Raw genomic sequence first — 18,733 nt, forward strand, 5'->3', positions numbered from 1 at the left:
GGAAGGGAGAAAGTGTGCTAGAATTAACCTCCATTTGCCAGTGCCACGACAGTACCTCTGCTCACCCATCTGTCATACATTTGAAATAAATTTACAAAAATAACTAATGATCCACTTGCTATACCAGAAACAGGCTGCATTTTCAAAGGGCAGCTGCTCAGCCCCCAGACACCTGGGCCATTTAGATGGTATGAACTGGGAGCCCCATCATGGAAAGTCCAAGTCGGTTCCTACTGCTACTGAGAAGAGGCTGCCAAAGAAAGAATAATTCATTGTTTCAGACTAAAAGGAAACAGAGCAGTATGGTGAATACAGCAAGCCTGGTGCCTGCTCCCAGCACTAGCAGATTTCTTTGCTGGGAAAAGTTGGAGAAGTCAAGGACATCATGATGGCAGTTCTTTGAAAAGGAAGGTTGTCTCTTCACGCATTAGTGACCCTCCCAAAGTGTTTGGGGATTGGGTTACAGTTAGCATAAATAACTTGAAACACACCCTGAGGAAAGCTCACCTTTGAGACGATGACCTGAGCACTGCTCAGCAAGAGCACACCATGGAAGAAGGAACACACTTCCCAACTTCTAACTGGAAGTACTACTGCCCGCCCTGCCGCAGCCATCTATCCTGGTGTCCTTCAAAAGGGGCTGCTTATATCTGGAGAAGAACCAACTGTATGAAAACCTATTGAGAGGATACTCACAGATGTTTCCAAGATGACAACTCCAGGAGAGCAAGAAAAATCCAAAAGAGAAGGGAAAATATATTTGAAAGGTGAAATTCAGCTGGTTCAGAGACAGGGCAGAACAAGAGTTTCACAAATCATGGAGCTTTTTGCTCTGGTTGATTTATTAAATGGGTCATCCTCTTTCTGCTATTACTTCAAGCAACAGTTGAATTATTCACCGAGTTGTAGTTAGTTGGCTCTGTTGTTTCTAACATACTTGGACCACCTCTGGGGGGTAACAAAAATATAGCAAAATATGTTTAAGTTCAAAAAGCTAACAGAAACAGGACCTGTCTATTTATGTTTAAAAAGCAGAATTGACACAGACTTTTCCTTTTTATAAACCTTTGCACAGTTGTCACATGAAACCAGAACACAGGCAAGACCAAGAGAAAAGAGCATGCATTTCAGCGTAGAGGATGGTGAAACAGAGGGAAATAAAACCCTCTATTTCTTTTAAATTGCTTCAATGGTAGCAGTCTTTTACCTCCAATATCAAAAGGGACCTCTGTCTTTCATGGCATGGGTGTCTCACTTTGGAGAGACCCATAAATCATTGCAGGAAGTTTTCCTCCCCTTTAAGTGACCCATCCTCTTGCACACAATATGGTGGACATTAGGGCCGTGCGAAGCTTTGAGTGGTGATTCGATTCGGAGGAGATTCGGCCCAATTTGGTGGCTGAATCTCCAAATCTGAATTGAATCAGGGGACCAATAAAAAGGCTTGAAGCTCTCTGAATCAATTTGGAAAAGATTTGGAGAGCTTCGATGATTCGGGCAGTCTCCGGTGGCTGCAGCAGGGAGCTGGAGCCAGACTCGGAGCTGGTAAGTAGGGGGCGGAGGAGGGGGGGCAGGAGTGACCATGGGGGGACCCCTACCAGGAACCATTCCCTGCCTGCTCCCCCAGCCCCTCCAGGGCTGCCCCACCTGCTCCAGCTCCTGGTGCTCTAAAAAAAAGCCCCCACTCACTGGGTGCTGCTGGACGGGGGGGGGTGATCCCCACTTCCCAAAAAAAACCCTGGACTCACTGGCTCCTGCAGTGGCCTCGGGGCTTCAGGGGGCTCATGCGGAGCCCCCCACGTGGAGTGGAGAAGCAGGTGGCAGCGGGGATCACCCCCTACCAGGCAGGAACCAGTGAGCCCAGGGATTTTGGGGGTTTTTTTCCTTAAAGGGCAAACTGATTCAGGGCAGAGATTTGAATCACCGAATCGAATCACTGCCCCCCAAAACGGCCGAATCTGAAGCGAGTACTAGCTGCTTCGCACAGGCCTAATGGACATTCCTCTCACTATCCATCATTAATGCAGGACCATCAGGAAACAGTTTGTAACCAAGAGCTTTGCCAATCCAAACCTTTGGAGTTTAACTACATCTCCTCCACAACATCCTTAGCCTATGGTCAGAAGCTGAACTAAAGCCAGGTCTTGAAACTGCATTTTTAGTACCCTGGTACGTAGGGTTGCCAACTGTTTGAATCTATTTCAGGAGGTTTCATTACATGACATAATGACATTTAATTACTTTACATCAAGGCGGCAAAGGCACATTACTATTACATTTTAAAAGCCCACTGGACTACTGTATAAGTCGATGCAACATTTAACGTTTAATTTGATGAATGCCCTATCATTTATCTCCCGGGTGACTTTCAGCAGTCTCCTGGAGACTCCAGAGCAATCCTGGAGGGTTGGCAAACGTACCGGTGTGCACAACCCACCTCAAGTTATCAGGTTAATGAAAACAATGTTCCCCATAAAACCCTCAGCTTCCATCTCAGTACTAATACTCCTTCCAGCACTCAGCTTTATCTTTGCTTTGCTGCACAGCTCAGCATGCCATCTCCATTCACAATACAATTGCATGATGCTGCTGTGATCAGTGTCTAGTTTTCAGAATTTGGCTGTGGAAGGTACTTGGTCATGAAGAAGCAAGTGAACGGGTTCACAAGCTCCTACTGGCCTAGTAAAGACAGTGTGTCTATGCAAAGAAAAGAAGCTTGCTCGCAGATTTTCAGCCAACATCAGGGAAGCCTGCTATCATTTATGCCTATTCTAAACAATTTAATAGTTTTTTTCATAGACATTAGGGCTGGAAGGGACCTCGGAAGATCATCGAGTCCAGCCCCCTGCCCCAGGGACAGGAAGTCAGCTGGAATTATAGCAAGATAAGCATCCAAATTTCTCTTGAAGGCGTTCAATGTAGGTGCTTGAACCACCTCCGGTGGCAGGCTATTCCAGACCTTGGGGGCTCAGACAGTGAAGAAATTCTTCCTTATGTCCAGCCTGAAACGGTCTTGTGGGAGTTTATAACTGTTCGATCTCATCATCCCTTGGGGCGCTCTGGTGAACAATCGTTCCCCGAGATCCTGGTGAACACCCCTGATCAGCTTATAGGTGGCCATCAGATCGCCCCTTAGCCTGCGCTTCTCCAAGCTAAGGAGTCCCATAGCTCTCAGCCTGTTGTCATAAGGTCTATTTTCCTGTCCTCTGATCATGCACGTGACTCTCCTCTGCACCCTCTCAAGCTTCTCCACATCCTTTTTGAATTGTGCAGCCCAAAACTGGACGCAGTACTCCAGCTGCGGCCTCACCAAGACCAAGTACAAGGGGAGAATGACGTCCCGGGATTTGCTGGAGAAGCATCTATGGATGCAAGCCAGCGTTTTGCTTGCTTTACCAGCTGCAGCATCACACTGAAGGCTCATGTTCATCTTGTGATCAATCATGACCCCCAAGTCCCTTTCAGCTGTAGTGCTAGCCAGCATAGCACTGCCGAGCCTATAAGGATGCTGCAGGTTTTTCTTCCCAAGGTGGGGCACAGGGCATTTTTTGGTGTTAAACACCATCAGGTTCTCATCCGCCCATTTCCTGAGGCTGTCAAGGTCAGCCTGGATCACCCTCCTGTCCTCAGGTGTGGATGCTTTACCCCACTGTTTGGTATCATCGGCGGACTTGACCAGTCTGCTTTTGACTCCAATGTCCACATCATTAATGAAGATGTTGAACAATATAGGTCCAAGGACAGAGCCTTGAGGGACCCCACTGGTCACAGGGCACCACGATGATTGACTTCTGCCAACCACTACCCTCTGAGTCCAACCACAGAGCCAATTCCCCAGCCAGCGGATTGTGAGCAGGTCTCAGGAAAACACAGGGATAAATCAGCATGTCAAGAGAATGGGAAATTAACCAAATTAAACCATAAAAAAAATTTAACATCATCTGAATGGAAAGGGTCTGGCAACAACACGCTAAAGCCGGAAAAATCCTATTCTTGATCAGAACAGCATGTTCTTCTATAAACCATACAATGATGCTCTAAAACTAGAGTTATGTATGCCTGCAGAGAAACAGAAGCCCTGCGCCCATAAACTTTTTTGTGAAATGCAAAGATGCAGCCAAAAAATGTTCATCCTCTGAAAGTTAGCAGGCTTCATGTACATCCACCAACCTCCAGGTCCAGTGATAAAATGAAATGCAGCATCCTTAGTTAATGAAAACTCAAGGAGAACACAAGAAGGGCCTATGTATATAGCAAACACGAACCAAAAAGAAAATCCCTAAATACTTATAGGGATTTTACAATTCTCTATTGCCTATCACTCTGTATAGTCATCTACCCCATACCAAGTGACTTGACAGAGAGAACAACACTATTAATTTTAACTAGATAAATATGGTATTTGACACCCATAAGTGTCATAGGCTGTTGGAAAGCACATCTAAAGCACCTACTGTAGCTACCAAGTGCTATACAAGGATTATAAACAGAAGTACAGTCTCCCAAGATGGCGTAACTCCACTCTTGGTTCTACTCTAGGATCAACCAAGCTGTCCAATATTGAGGGCTAAATTAGTAGTCCAACTTGAAGAATGGGCTGTAATTTGATTTCTCTTCCACTCTGGACCTTTGGAAGAATGCTGTGGTGCAAAGTAGCATCTTCCAGCATGGCCTAAAAAGATGAGGGGAGATCTCTTCCTCATTTCCCTTTGTGTGGCTGGTTTGGATGTTTGATGCACAGGACTGCTTTGCAAAAGCATCAGGGGCTGGGGTTTTCAGGCAAGGTCAGGCTGAGCAGGAAACCAACACTAGTGACTCAGATCTGTAGAGAACTCTGTCCAGTAGCAACTAGTCTTCACATCAGTATGAAGGCATGTGGAAATGTACAAGACAGAAGGAAAAAGGAGGGAGTTTGAGATATACAACTGATTATTCAATGAAACTCAAACTGCTTCATCTTCCTTTTCAAAACCCTCCAAACTTTCTGGGAATCATGATCTTACATCTTTATTTAGCAAGGGTATTTACTTTGAAGGCAAGTCCTACAAGTAGTGTATAGTGCCTAGCAAAAGGCAGGAAATGGAAAGGCCATAATGAAGGGAACAAACATTCTGACCACAGAAGGATACAAAAGAAAACACAACATTTTAAACAATGTTGGCAAAAATAATAAAGTCAGGGACAATAATAAAGCTCTCTTGCTCTCTTTTAGAAAAAAGTCTGCTAGCCCTACAAAGGAAGATGTGCAATCATTTCATACATATCTTGAGGCATCCACATCAGAAGCATTAGAGCTATATAACACACACAGATACTCTTTTGTCACATCAACGTACGTTTATACAGTGTTTGACTATTTAATGATTTAATATAAATTTTGAATAAACAATACTGCCATTTCCAAACTAGCAACCCAGCAGACATGGTGGCAATCGTATTTTTGTCAAGCATATTAACATCCAGTTGTCTATGAGGCTTGAACAATACTTTCCTCCATCAGTATCTCAATTTTACTTTGTTTAAATGGAAGCTGCAAATAAATGACATTAGCCTAAGTATCAATAACTATTGAAGAAGAGTACTCTGCCACAAATCAGTAAACCTCCACCAGGTCACACATTTTCCTAAATATGCTGCATCTGAAATGTCCTTCCTACAAGACAATTAGGTCAAACTGTGAATAAAGCCTTGCCAGAAGTAGAGATATTTATGCAAAGGGTCATCAGTTGTCTGCGATGATGATGACTGACTTAAGAGATTTTGTGCGCACACGGACTGCTAATGAGTCCGGTTCTTGATTCACAGCCCTCCCCCCTCAGGTCAGATAGGGAAACAGTGGTGGATGAGCATTGCATTTAACTCCTGTTTCATCTCTTTATGACATGCTCCCTTCTCTTACTGTTGACTTGAATCCTGCAACAAAACATTCTGCACCAGCTGTCATTTTGGCTTGCCCAATCCATTTGTTTGCTTATACCATTTCCTACGTGTTGTTCTGGATGGTGCAATGGACAAGGGGTTTTTTTCTAGTCTTCTTCCCATCTCCACAGTTGCCTGCTCCTTGTTATTTCGCTCATTAAAATTTCATCATTGGGGAGGTGTGCATCCTATGTGTGGATGCCATTTGCCCATTCTAGAAAATCTGTGTGTTATCAACATTGCATCAATGATAGCTGTGGAATCTCTAGGCAAGCATAAAAATGCATTCGAGGTCTTTTTTGTGCTTATTGGACTGAATATTTGTATAGGGTAAGAATAAATTATTCACCACAGTGATTCAGAAAGGATGCCCTAATAGTCCTTAGGTAATACGTTTTCCAAGCTTCTGAGTCACCTATGCGTAAAACAATTAAAGCTCATTTTTTTGCCAAAAACGTTGTCTTTTTGTTGTATTCCAGTAAAGCCTTTTCAGTCTAACACACACACTTCACAATGCCAACTTTCAGGCTCTTGTGTCACTGGGAAATTCTCAGTTGAGTAACTTCCATTCAACCCTAGCCAAGAGCATTAGAATATGCATTAAGCTGACATGCCATTATCCATGAACAGCACCCTAGCTAATCAATTTCAAACAATCAATGAAGTTTATTATGAAGGCCCAAAACACAATATTGAGACCGCATCTTTGAACTAATCATGACACACATCGCTGGAAGAAAAATATTCATGGAAACTTCACGGAAGACTATAGGTGAGAACACGTTGTTTAGAAATCTTGTAGTTACTCATGAGACACATCAGACACAATGCTAGGGCTGAAAAAAGGGGCTCGTCATGTCAATAATGCTCTAAAGTTTGCAACCAGCAGAGTGCACTTGATAGGCATTTTTCAGTATCCTTAAAAGATAATAAATCAACTTTTACATTCAATCTGCCTCTCTCCGTCTGGTCTGTTTCGTACCATAGCTAAGCATGAAATTGACAGGAAGTGGTGCAAATATGACAAGGAGAAACACAGGCATGGAAGGCTGCCTAAACCCGCACGCACCTTTTTACAGGATATTTGGAGAGAGGCAGCGTGAGCTTGAAATATATTTATCTGTAAATTTACAGCTGAGCTGGCAGACTTACAGGCTTAAAAGAAAAAAAAAGATTGCATTTAAATAAACCTCTGTTTCTAAAATAAGGCTGTTTTTAAGACAGAACTCCTTTGCATGGCTCTGAGATAGTCCCCAAAAGACAACGAATCATGTTAAAAATTTAGACTTAGTGAAATCAGCTGATTATTGCCACTCTTTCATAACAGGACATCTTAAAAGTTTAAGCATCTGTTCCCTTGATGAAAAGTGCCTGAGGAAGATTCTGATCTCAGTTCAGACTGTGATGACCTGGCTACGCAGGAAACTACTATTTTCAGCAGCTCCCTCATTACTGACTTGTTTTCCTCCAGGAAGGACACACAGGCACATCCCCTTCTCCTGGCCAGTAGTGGGAACAAGGCACCGACTCTAATGAAAGACCTTGATCCAGGAAATAACCTTACTCATGATAAAACTGGGAACATCAGGGAAGCCAAATACAAAGGAAACTGCTAGGGGAGTACAGCAAAGCCTTCCCAAGGGAAAAGTAGGAACTGTTATTGTTTTACTCTAAAATGCAAGTGTTTTGGCCTCTGGTATTTTTGGCCTCTGCTAACGCCAGAAGAAGACTCCTTTCATTTAGCCGCAATTCCAAGTCATTTCAGGACCCACCACAACTAGTGCCTGTAGGACCTAGCCAATTGAGTGCCTTCTCTGCTTGCCTCAGAGTCATTACACTCAGAGTATTAACTTAGAGACTGGTGTACCACAGTGCTGAGTACTGTAACAGTTACGATAGTCACTACTTTGCAGAAGATTCCTCTCTACCACGACGTCCTAAATTGCTGAGGCATGCACATAAGCTATGCACATGCAGGAGAGAAATACATCTGCAGTTATGATCTTGAAGATGGAACAATCCAGATGGATATAAAGTTTGCCATTTCCCCTGAGGGAGGTTATTTCCTGGATCAAGATCTTTCATTAGAGATTGTGCCTTGTTCCCACTACTGGTCCAAAGGGGATATGCCTGTGTGTCCGTTCTGGAAGAAAACAAAACATTATATCCATCTGGATTGTTAACTTTATCTTCACTATATATATATATTTCTCTCTCAAATTCAGTGAGAGGTTTCGAGCCAAAAGACTCGTCAGCACTGTTGGGACAGCACTTTGATAGCATCTTCAATAAACTATTTTACAATAATGTTGCAAGAATGGGCAATCAGCACAATCTCATTTTCTAAACTTCGGTTTGTATTAGAAAAATAAACAAGCAGCACAGCAAAAGGTGCCCTACTTATACAAAAAGACACATGCAGGTTGTATATGCCATCTCCAGCCTCAATAATCAAGGTCTACTTTCAATAGGAGAGGCAGAAGAAGTTAAAAACAGAGCCCAAGAAAGGGACAAGAATGGTAGTTGCAGTAGCAGTTGCTAAGCAAGGTGGCCAAGCCTAGCCTGTGCATGACAAATTCAAGAGTATGAATTGATTGGGGGGAAAGTGGAAAATTAAGCAGGTAACTGAGGGACAAAGGAAGACATCATTAGGGGAACATGGAAGACTTGTGAACTATGATAGACAAGGTGTGCAGAATCCAAAGCGGGGTGGGGGCAGCAATAGGATCGGGAAATTTATGTAGAAGGGTGCAAACTCTACATACACTTAATGTATTTCTGTGCATGTTATCTACAGGTTCCCCGAAACATTTTGACTTGCCAGTGGTAGGTAGGTCACACTTCAGTATGTTAGCTTCTTCCACAAGTCTTCATCACCTGCATTCTTTGGACAATGCTCACAAGCAACTTTTCATCTGCCACATCTCATACCGTGCCACAAACACTGTAAGGTGACTGATGGAAGTATTGCTATCATTGCTGAAGCAATGATAATATGGAAGCAGTTGAAGCCACCTTCAGTCCCACAGCTGGGCTGCTGGGCACCCTGCCTATTTGCACTTAAGCCCAGAGAGAACAGGCTTTGGTCAGTCTGCCACTCATGCACAGACATTTGACTGGCCCAAGCTGGACTCTTATTCACTTGCTCCTGGACTCTTAGTCACTTGCTCCCTCCATGGGGAGGAAGGATTTAACTCCGACTATAGTGCCCTCTATCCATTGGAATGAAGGAAAGAATAACCCACACAGCAGTTTCACGGAGAGCAAGGGGAAGCCTTCATGGTAGTCCGGCTTCTGAAAAGCTTCCTACCAAAGCAAATTCCACTTAGAGCAGCAATTCTCAACTGAAGAATGCCACGGTACCTTGTGAAGCCACAAGATCCTCTCAAGAGTGTTGTGTGGTATCACTCGATATTAACACTGTTAGATATGCACATGCCTACATGTGATTCACAGGATAAACCCAGAGGCTGCGTCCCCACAAGCAAGAATGTGTGCTTTGTGGTGCCTCAAAGGCTTTTGAGGCACTGCTAAATGCATACAGCACACGTGAAAAGGTTCTCCTCACCAAATATTTCCAGCACAGAGCCAAAATTAGATACCACGAAATCCTAGTATCTAAAAAACATGATTAAAAAAAAACCCAAACGGGGCAGTGCATGTGGCTGCAGCGTGAACTCCTGCAACTGGAGCCTAGCCAGCCAGAGCTGTACTCTGGCTGCTAGCCAGGCTCAGTGCACCCAGATCAATGCCGCTGCAGCCCCGGGAGGCCCCCAGGGCCCAGGTAAGGCTGCCCAGGTGCTGGCCCCAGCCTTCCCTACCCCATCGAGGCAATCTGCCAGGAGCCAGAGTGCACGTGCAGGAGAGTTCCCCGGGAACAAGTAGCAGCGGCACAACTATGTGCCACTGCTTTTTGTCCCCAGGGAAACACATGTGTGTGCTCATTGGGACACACCCAGAGGCTCAATTCAAATAGGAATCCAGAGCATCAAAATTATTTTGCTGTGTTGTGGTCTTCCTGAGTTCTTTGCAACAGAAGAATTGCTTGTAGTATTTTTCTGATGTTAAACAATGGGTGAAAGCTAAGAGCTGGCATTTTTTGAGGGGGGCCTTGAGTCTGAAAAAAAAAAAAAGATTGAGAACCACTGCCTTAGACTGAACAGAGGATAGAAGCTGAAAAAGCAGAAAACCCCATACCTAACTTGACTGAGGGACAAAACAATGTATTTCGAAAGCAAAAGGCCAGGCATAGTTTTCCCTTTCTACTTTCTGGCCACTCATACAAGCAGAAAAAAAACACAAAAAAGCAAGCATGTGCATTTTGTACTCGCAGGCTCTGAGAATTTTCACATGAAGGTCTGAAATGTTTCCCCCACACGGAGAATCAAGCGTTAGGACTGCTTTTCAGACCAGCAAGTGACACCTCTTTTGCTGTAGCTGCTACGTGTTGCCCTCTTTTTCTCCCAGTGCAGTTTGTCACCAGACTTGGTGCTGAGAAGAACATGCTACTGGATGGCTTCATCAGTAACGGGGGTGCTGGGTAAGACTCCCAGCTCTGCAGAACTGGCAGCAGGTCTTTGTTCTGCTTAAGAATTGCTCAAATATGTTTTGGGTTTTGTTGGGTTGTTTTTTTTTTTTAAACAAGTGTTTTAAATCTAATAAAAAAACAAGGGAAGGCACCTTAGTAAAAATGGACACAAAACCCACAGTGCAGGAGCTTCACTTACAGACTCCTCCTTCAGAAAAAATAAACTAAAAAGCCCCAGGTCGCAGAAGGATCTCAGCACTTTGTAGATATTCCAGACACAGGAGAAAGAAGAAAAATAAAGACATTAATGTGAATGGCAACAATGCCAGTAACCATACTCTAAGAACTGCAGTGCAGTGCAATTAAGGTACCTTACCGTTACATCAACATGCACACTACATGCTCTTCGTGTCGGATGAGAAACGTGAAGTTGGAATTATTCAGACCCACTGGAACAGAAAGCTACCATCAGTTCCAGGAACAAGCGGAAACATTTCTGCACTTGAACAGCTTCGGTCACGTATAAAAAAAATACAGAACTCTTTCTGTCCCTTTAAATGCTAGAAATTTCACAGGGAGCGTTTCCCAACAATGATCCTCCTACACTTGGCGAAATAATTTGTTGCCATTCCAAATGCCTCTGGAAACATCAGCAGGATCTGCATACCACAATTAAAAGCTGGCGAGTGCTCAACCACAGTGTTGAACTACCAAATGATGTTTGTCCTCCAATTATCGTAGAGCCACTACCTCCCAAAAACACTCCTCCAGCTCTCCATTCACCAACTGGCAGGGCTGTAGCTTTGGAACAGTTGTAGCATATGAACGGTGCTGTCTTTATATAACAAAATGACATTGCAATGTTACTGTGTGCCCTGCAAATCAAATTTAGCTCCCCAATTTGTGGGGACAGCAAGCGTTGTCTTAAGTCATCTAGATTTTCAAGACCCTTCCCCCCACAGCCACAAAAGCACAAAAGCACCATCTCTTGCAATGTTCCTGACTCTGGCAGTCAAAGGGAATGAATGAGAACGTGGGCCACTAAGTGAGTTCACTCAGTGCTTTCTGTCTGCATCCATCACCGCTGCTTGGTCCGAGGCTCCCAACAAACCAGGACAGCTCTGTAATAATCTCAGCATTCAATACTGTGATTTACATAGTCAGAAGCAGGAAAAAAGTATGTGAAAATGGTAAGATATATCTATATGTGTGTATGTCAAACCTTCCTTCCCCACTCTGTGGGACAACATTTTTATGCTGGTATAGCATGTATCTGTTTTGCACACCAGTGCCCAGGGCCAGGGCCAGCAGGGCTCAGGGTGGGGAGGCAGGAACCCGCGGCCAGCAAGCAAGTAGGGAGGAGTGGCGGTGGCAGAAAGAAGGGGCACCCTGGAGGGTGCTCCCACTGGGCAGAGCAGGGTGCAGGTGGTGGTGGGCAGGTGGCCCCACTGCTTCCCACGTGCCGGCCGGAGCCCTGCTGTGTTGTGAGGAATTATATTTATTTACATTAAATCCTATGGGGAACTAGGTTTCACGTAACGCTGTTTTGGTTAGCGCTTTGTTTTTCCGGAACCAATTAAGAGCGTTAAGTGGCGGTTGCCTGTAACCTGTTTTCCTTGAGCAGACTAACGGCCCCATGTAACTTGCAGCACTGTAGATTTACCCCAGATCTTTCCCAGGGTAACACTACACCAGTTTTAATAAATTACATGAGTCTGGAACTATACATCACAGCTAAGTACGCACACATTGAGGAGGTTAAACCGGGTCCAAAATGGCTGTCTGATTTAAATTTAGCTCATCCCAGTGCTGACCTTACACTTACAGACCCAGGCTCAGTGACTGGCAATCAGCTGAAACTCGTAACTGTACAGAAGTTCCATGCACACAAACCGGTCTAAAATTGCAGAACCTGGCTTAAGATAAACCTGGATCAGTGTAGTATCAAACTTCTTCAATATATGTCAAACTGGAGCATGGAACTTCTGTACACTTTCCTTGCACAGCTGCGGGGCTGGGAAAACCCAGCCACTGGTCCCAGCTGTGGGGCTACTCTTTTCATGCCCCCCCATCCCCCGGGGAGGAGGGGCAGGAGGGATGGGGGTGTAGGTTTCCCAGCAAGGTCAGGGAGCTAAAAGTAGCCTCTGATCCCACCAAGCTCCCCCACAGACCCCATGAACCCCCCGATCCCATCAGACACCCCTAGACTCCAGCAAACCCCATGGATTACACCTGTCCCCTGCCCACCAGTGGGTCTTGCCTGCCCCGTCTCAACCCACCAGTGGGTCTCACCTGCCCCCTGCGCTCCTTCTAGGTCACACCTCCCCCCCATTCCTTGGCAGGCCTCCGATCCACTCTAGCCTGCTGGATCCCCAAACCCCCTGCAAGCCCCCACATTCCTACTTACTGGATACTAGGCAGTCATTTTGAACCGATTTAACGCCCGCCTAATGCCCCTGAATATCTGTACTTAGCCCATGTGTCTTTTCCTTTACTACAGTGTAAAGGTGGGTCATGCAAGTATAAAAGTGTTGTATATCCAGGAGTTACGCCTTATCAGAGTCATTGCTCCAATATGAAGTTTGTGCCACTATTGGGAAAAAGATTCACATACAATACTACTTTGGAAATGAAAGTATACTCAAACAGTACCAGCTTATTACTAAGCATGAAATGATACATAAATGTAGCATCCATTATGGTACAAAAAGCCCTGACCCTTGCATTCTTTCTGTCATTACAGGACTCCATAATTTTGACATTATTATAACTCCATTATCATATGAGTTTAACTCCATTATCGTATGAGCTCTCCATTATCATATCAGCCCTACTTTTTCCATGGGAACATCTAAACGTAAGAAATATGAACATTAGAAGGATAACAAGCAAGCCAAAAATCTGAGTTCTATGCATCCGTGGCAATTCTGATCCAATTTCAGCTTTGGATAGTGGAAGTGAAACATTTTATTTAATGAATGAAGATTGATGGATCTGTATCATTTGCACAAAATTAAAGGTTTCCATCCTGAACTCCCAGTGACCTCACAACAAAAGCATCAACACTGACCTGATAGAGCCAGATATCCCAAAGGCAATCCATTAAACCCTACTGGGTTGATGGTCCATGAAATAGAGTCTCTTAAGGGGCAAAATGGCCTTGACATGACAGATACTCAAGACCATGAAGGACTCATCAAGAAATCAGCATTTAGCAATTTTTTGCTTAACATAAGCACCACCATTATCTTCTTCAGAACTCTGTAGCAGCTACCACTGCCTGATAGAAATGAAAATGTCTTATGATATGACAAAGATATATTTTCATTGAGCATGTTTATTCTTTTAAAAAGTTGCTGAAGGGACATAAAATGGAATTTAGCTTCAAAAAATGCTTTGTCATTATTTTTGTGGGTTAAACCACAAACCTATTTTGGGGCTGAAAAATCAAGATTAATCTCCCTTTAATTCACAGGGTCACAGAACACAAAAGTAGGACTTCTTAGCCTGAATTTTCTGGATTAGCTCTGTAAGACTTCAGCAGTTCTGTACCCTAGTTTTCTTTAGCACTGGTAAAACTAGAGCTAAAATGATCTGCATCACTCCCTACATAAAACATTCCATTTTAATTTAAAAAGACACTTAAAACAGCCCTGAAAGATGTACACACTTTCCTTTCTAAGTTGAAGCAAAAACTATTCCCATTAGCCTCTGGGACAATGGTGACATCCAAGATTTCCTCACTCATGAAAGACAAAAAGTCACTCTTAATGGTTAAACTGGCTGATAAAGAGCCAAGCAGGAACCTTATCAAGCATATAGTCTCATTTTATTTGCCAGTCTAGATAAAGGAGGCAGAATACAGGAAAGATGTACACCATATTTCATTTTCACTCATTTGCACCTGTTCCTAGGAAGTCCAAAAGGCTGGTGTTCAAAGCATCTATTTCTTACTCTGTTGGAGTAGAAAGCTATTTCACATGCTAATACAATCATAACCAGAAAATATACCACCTGCATTTTCCCAATTCAGCAATGGATTTTTCCTTCCCTCTTCCGCTCTTCACACACACCTTTTACATATCTTGTGTGTGCAGAACTGACAGCCTTCCTAACTACAGAGGAAACAAAATATCCTTTTAGGATCCTCAGAGCAGACTGGCTAAAGCAAACTATTATCAGCTCGAGAATCTGCAAAGTTTATTTGTAACTTATAAATGGATCAAGAGAACCATAGAATAAAAATTTAACCACCATTTCACAATCAATTAAGTCAAATTAAATTTCCCTAAGCAAAAACAAAAGCCTAGTCATGTGGAAATTGTAAATAGTCTGGTTGAAAAGACCACAAACAGCGAACTATGTCAGCTATTAAAACCTGAAAGTGGATGCGCCTTACAATTGTTTTCTTTGAGCTGCTCACTCAAACTTCCTCCTACACCCACAAAAGAAACACAAGTTTACTATTTCCCATACATCTGGGGTTTACATGGCAAAATATTTAGTAAAGCCCTAGCTAGGAAATTTATGAGTTAGGATCACCAGTCAAGGGATATAGAAAGGTTTGCCTTATAAATCTTCTGGTGCAAAACAGAATATGCATACCCAGCATCTTTGAGAGATTCAGATATTTATTCAAGTTACTGAAAATGAATTTTGGCACCTGACTCAACACGTTCAAGTTTGACCAATTTGGCCTATAATTTAATTTTTATTTTTGATCTAAGCCAGGGGTTTTCAACCTTTTTTAAGAAATGTACTCCTTCTGGTGGCAGTGGCCAGACACAGAATGGGGGAGGGAGGCTTCCACATGGCTGCCACTGCTGTCACCCACCACCACCGCTGCCACGCTCCGCTTCCCTGTGGCTGGTGGCTGATGGGCCTCACACCCAGCCAATCGCACTCCGCATACCAGCAGCCCACAGAGCCACACACATGTCCGGCTGTGGGAACCTCCGGTTGACAACCCCTGATCTAAGCTTTCAAAAGCGAAATATGCACATCTGTTGGAAAAAGAAGAGAGACTCATTTAAGAACAATGATGGACAACAGAGGACATATGCTTTGATTGTGTTTGTACAGTCCTTATCACAATGGTTCAATGACAAAGACTCTTACACAACTCAATAATACACATCACAAACAATAATGATTTGTTAAATATAAATACGTTACAAAGAAGTCTCATAGAAAGGATGATGTGGGGAGAGATCACACGTGGGGTTAGGTAGGTTTGAGCAGGACAATTTGGTAAAAGCTAAGCTGTATGTAACTGCAGACACCTTTTAATACTAAGTGAAGCGGAGAGGCTTGAGAAATACAAAAACCAAAATTAATCTTAAGATCTTTTGCAGCCATATTAACAAGGCACACTGCAAAACCTAGCACTGTCTATGTTTATCTAAACAGTTAATAAATCATCCCATATATAAAGAAAGCATTTTCTATCCCTAGGAAGAAGCCACCTGTATTCAGGCCCCAATCACTGGAGCTTAAGCATATTTTAAGTGCTTTGCTGAACTGGTATCTCAAGCCCCTGCTACATGTTATATATATATATATATATATATGTAAAAAATTTACACAATACATAATTGTACATTGACACAAATTTACATAATGTTACACATATTTACACATTATCTGTCATATTTATGCTTAATCATGCAATAAATTTACACCGGCCACACATGCAAAGTAAGGTTGGCCACAAGTGCAAAGTAATTATCACAATTAATTGGTTAATCATGCAATAACTTTAGACCAGCCACACACGCAAAGTAATTATCATACTATAAAAATTACTGTCTAGCTATACAAGAGCCAAGCAGATACAAAGTTAGTGCTTGAAAACATGTATCAACTCTATAGCTGGTTTTTATCCAGATTTCATTTGGACGTGCGGCAGGGCCCTCAGAGATTTCCCTATCTTATATGCTCCACAGGCAGCACTTAGTACACAATTTACATCAGATATTCTTGGCCCAGTTTTCAAAAAGAGGAAAGCGTTACTTAGACGTAAAAATGACCAAGAGTCAATAATGGACGAGTCAAGCCAGGGACTGAGAAAGATGTGATTGTATCAACTTCAGCTTAGGTCTGAAAGGCAGAACCACAGGGAGGCTTTTATCTCATAGTGGGGAGAAGACAGACTTGGAAAGATAAATAAAAATCAATCTCTGTTTTGCTTCAAATCACATAAAACAAATAAGCAGCCTTCTACAGCAGCTCATAATTTGTAACACAACCTGGATAGTCTTTCAACCATCTAAATTTGGGAATAAACTCCAGATTTTCTAGGTTACGCCTAAGATTTTGCTGATTTTTTTTGGCTTGTTCAGCGCAACATTTCTCAAGGTTTCAGGCCAATGGCCATCACCTAAAAATAGCATCCAAAAATATGCTGGGAAAAATATCTTTGCCACTGAAATTGTGGAGAATAAGCTTTCTTTTTATAAGTATGAAGCATAAGTATACATATGAATTTCTCTTGCTGTACTCTTCCCACCTGATAGGCACCAACTAAGAAAACCAAGGATTTTAGCATTCATACCTGCAAACAACTATGAACGCAGGAATAACTATCATCTATATTCAGGACTTAAACGAGACTCTAGCTAGCGTTATTTTCTCACAGCGGCACAAGACAATCAGTAAGAACAAAGACGGGAATTTTCCGTTTTCCCTCAAGATGGGCAAAGGCAGATAAAAAGGACACTTTAATACAGTCTAGCGACTGGATGCCTACTAATTTCACAACACAGTTTCCCCCCAAAATAACGAACTGTGATTTGAAAGAAGGGAAGTCCCAGTGGGATGGTACACCCACACTCTCGCACAAAACACATCCGAGGTAAATTTAGATCAGTACTTAGAAGTCTAACTTTGTGAACTAGGAGATGCGATTCTTAGCTACATTGAACACTTGGGCTACAGGTATTTGGGGAGGTGAAAGTAGGGTCAAAATAGCTGCCTGATTTAAACTTAGCTCATCCCAGTGCCGACCTTACATTTACAGACCTGGTCTCAGTGACCGGCAATCTGGCTAAACCTGTAACTGGACAGAAGTCCCACGCACACAAGCCAGTTTAAGAACTGCAGATCCCGATTTGGATCAACCTGGATCTATGCAGTATCAGAATCATTCGATTTAGGTCAAGCCAGCGCGTGGAAATGGTCCACTTCCCCTGCGCAGCCCCAGGGCTGGGAAAACCCAGCCACTGGCCTCAGCCCTGGGGCTGCTCTTTTCACCACTTCACTCCTGCACTGGGCTATTTTTTGCTCCGCTGCCCCTTCTTTTATTGCTCTGCTGCCCCTTTCCCTCCTACCAGCCAACCCTCTCAACCCCCATCCCAAAAGCCACTCCAGGTACAGCTGCTTTTATCAGCGTTTCCCACTGCTGGAGCTGAGTAAGTGCTGGTGCAGGGAGCAGCAGGAGGGATGGAGGTGTAGGTTTGCTGCAAGGACCTCACCCCACCCATGGCTCATGCTGGCTCCCCACCCCACCCATGGGTTGTGCCTGCCCCCTACCCCACCTGCGGGTCATGCCTGTCCTCCATCCCCCAGCGGACCCTCAATCCCCTCCAGCCTGCTGGAGCCCCCAACCCCCCTCCTAGTCCCCCCCCATTCTGACTTACCTGATATTGGGCAGCCATTTTGATCTGATTTAGCCTCCCTCTAATGCCACTGAATGTCTGCACTTAGCCATATACATGGTAGTACTTTCCAATTGTTAATAAACTTAATATTCACCTGAGCCTGTTTGCTCCAAGTTTAAAGCTATGAAGTTTCCCAGGTAAATATATCCCTTCTCTTTCTGATATATCCTCTCTATGTGCTTTTAAGCAAAGGTTAAAAAAAAATATCGTCTGAAAGCTCTGGTCCAACAGTTAGATTCCTCTAAAGCCTTAATAATAAGGTTGTCCCTTAGATAATCTCAAGGTTATATTCATTTCCTTCCTCATTGCAGAGCACTGTATCTAGTATATCTAGCATATTTCTACCTTAGCTCAGTCACAATAAATTTGATAGTGTTGACAAGAGACCTCATTTCTGAAGTGCATTTTCACTGTGCCAAGTGAGCAGCAACACTTTCAACAATGAATTTTAAAAGCCAGTGCATGTACACATGTGTACATACACTGGATCACAGTACCCACACTCCTATATCTCCTTCATAGTTTCATAGTAGGTAGGGTCGGAAAGAACATGAGCAGATTATCAAGTCTGACCCCCTGCCATGGGCAGGAAAGGATGCTGGGGTCAAATGACCCCGGCTAGGTGGCT

At 43.4% G+C, this 18,733-nt stretch overlaps 1 protein-coding gene across 11 annotated transcripts in view; it reads right to left on the reverse strand.

Moving 5' to 3' along the window:
* ARVCF (ARVCF, delta catenin family member) overlaps window positions 1-18,733 on the reverse strand; it is a 412,391-nt gene that overhangs the window by 178,434 nt on the left and 215,224 nt on the right. Inside the window, exon 1 of one of the 11 annotated variants that reach the window (XM_025201541.1) lies at window positions 10,824-10,955. The exons of the other annotated variants lie outside the window; for them this stretch is intronic. The gene's annotated coding sequence lies outside the window, so the exon portion shown is untranslated. Of the gene's footprint in view, window positions 1-10,823; window positions 10,956-18,733 lie in introns of those variants that run through there. 11 annotated transcript variants of the gene reach the window in all.

This window comes from Alligator sinensis, unplaced genomic scaffold, assembly GCF_000455745.1.
Source record: "Alligator sinensis unplaced genomic scaffold, ASM45574v1 scaffold570_1, whole genome shotgun sequence".
Taxonomy (NCBI): domain Eukaryota; kingdom Metazoa; phylum Chordata; order Crocodylia; family Alligatoridae; genus Alligator; species Alligator sinensis.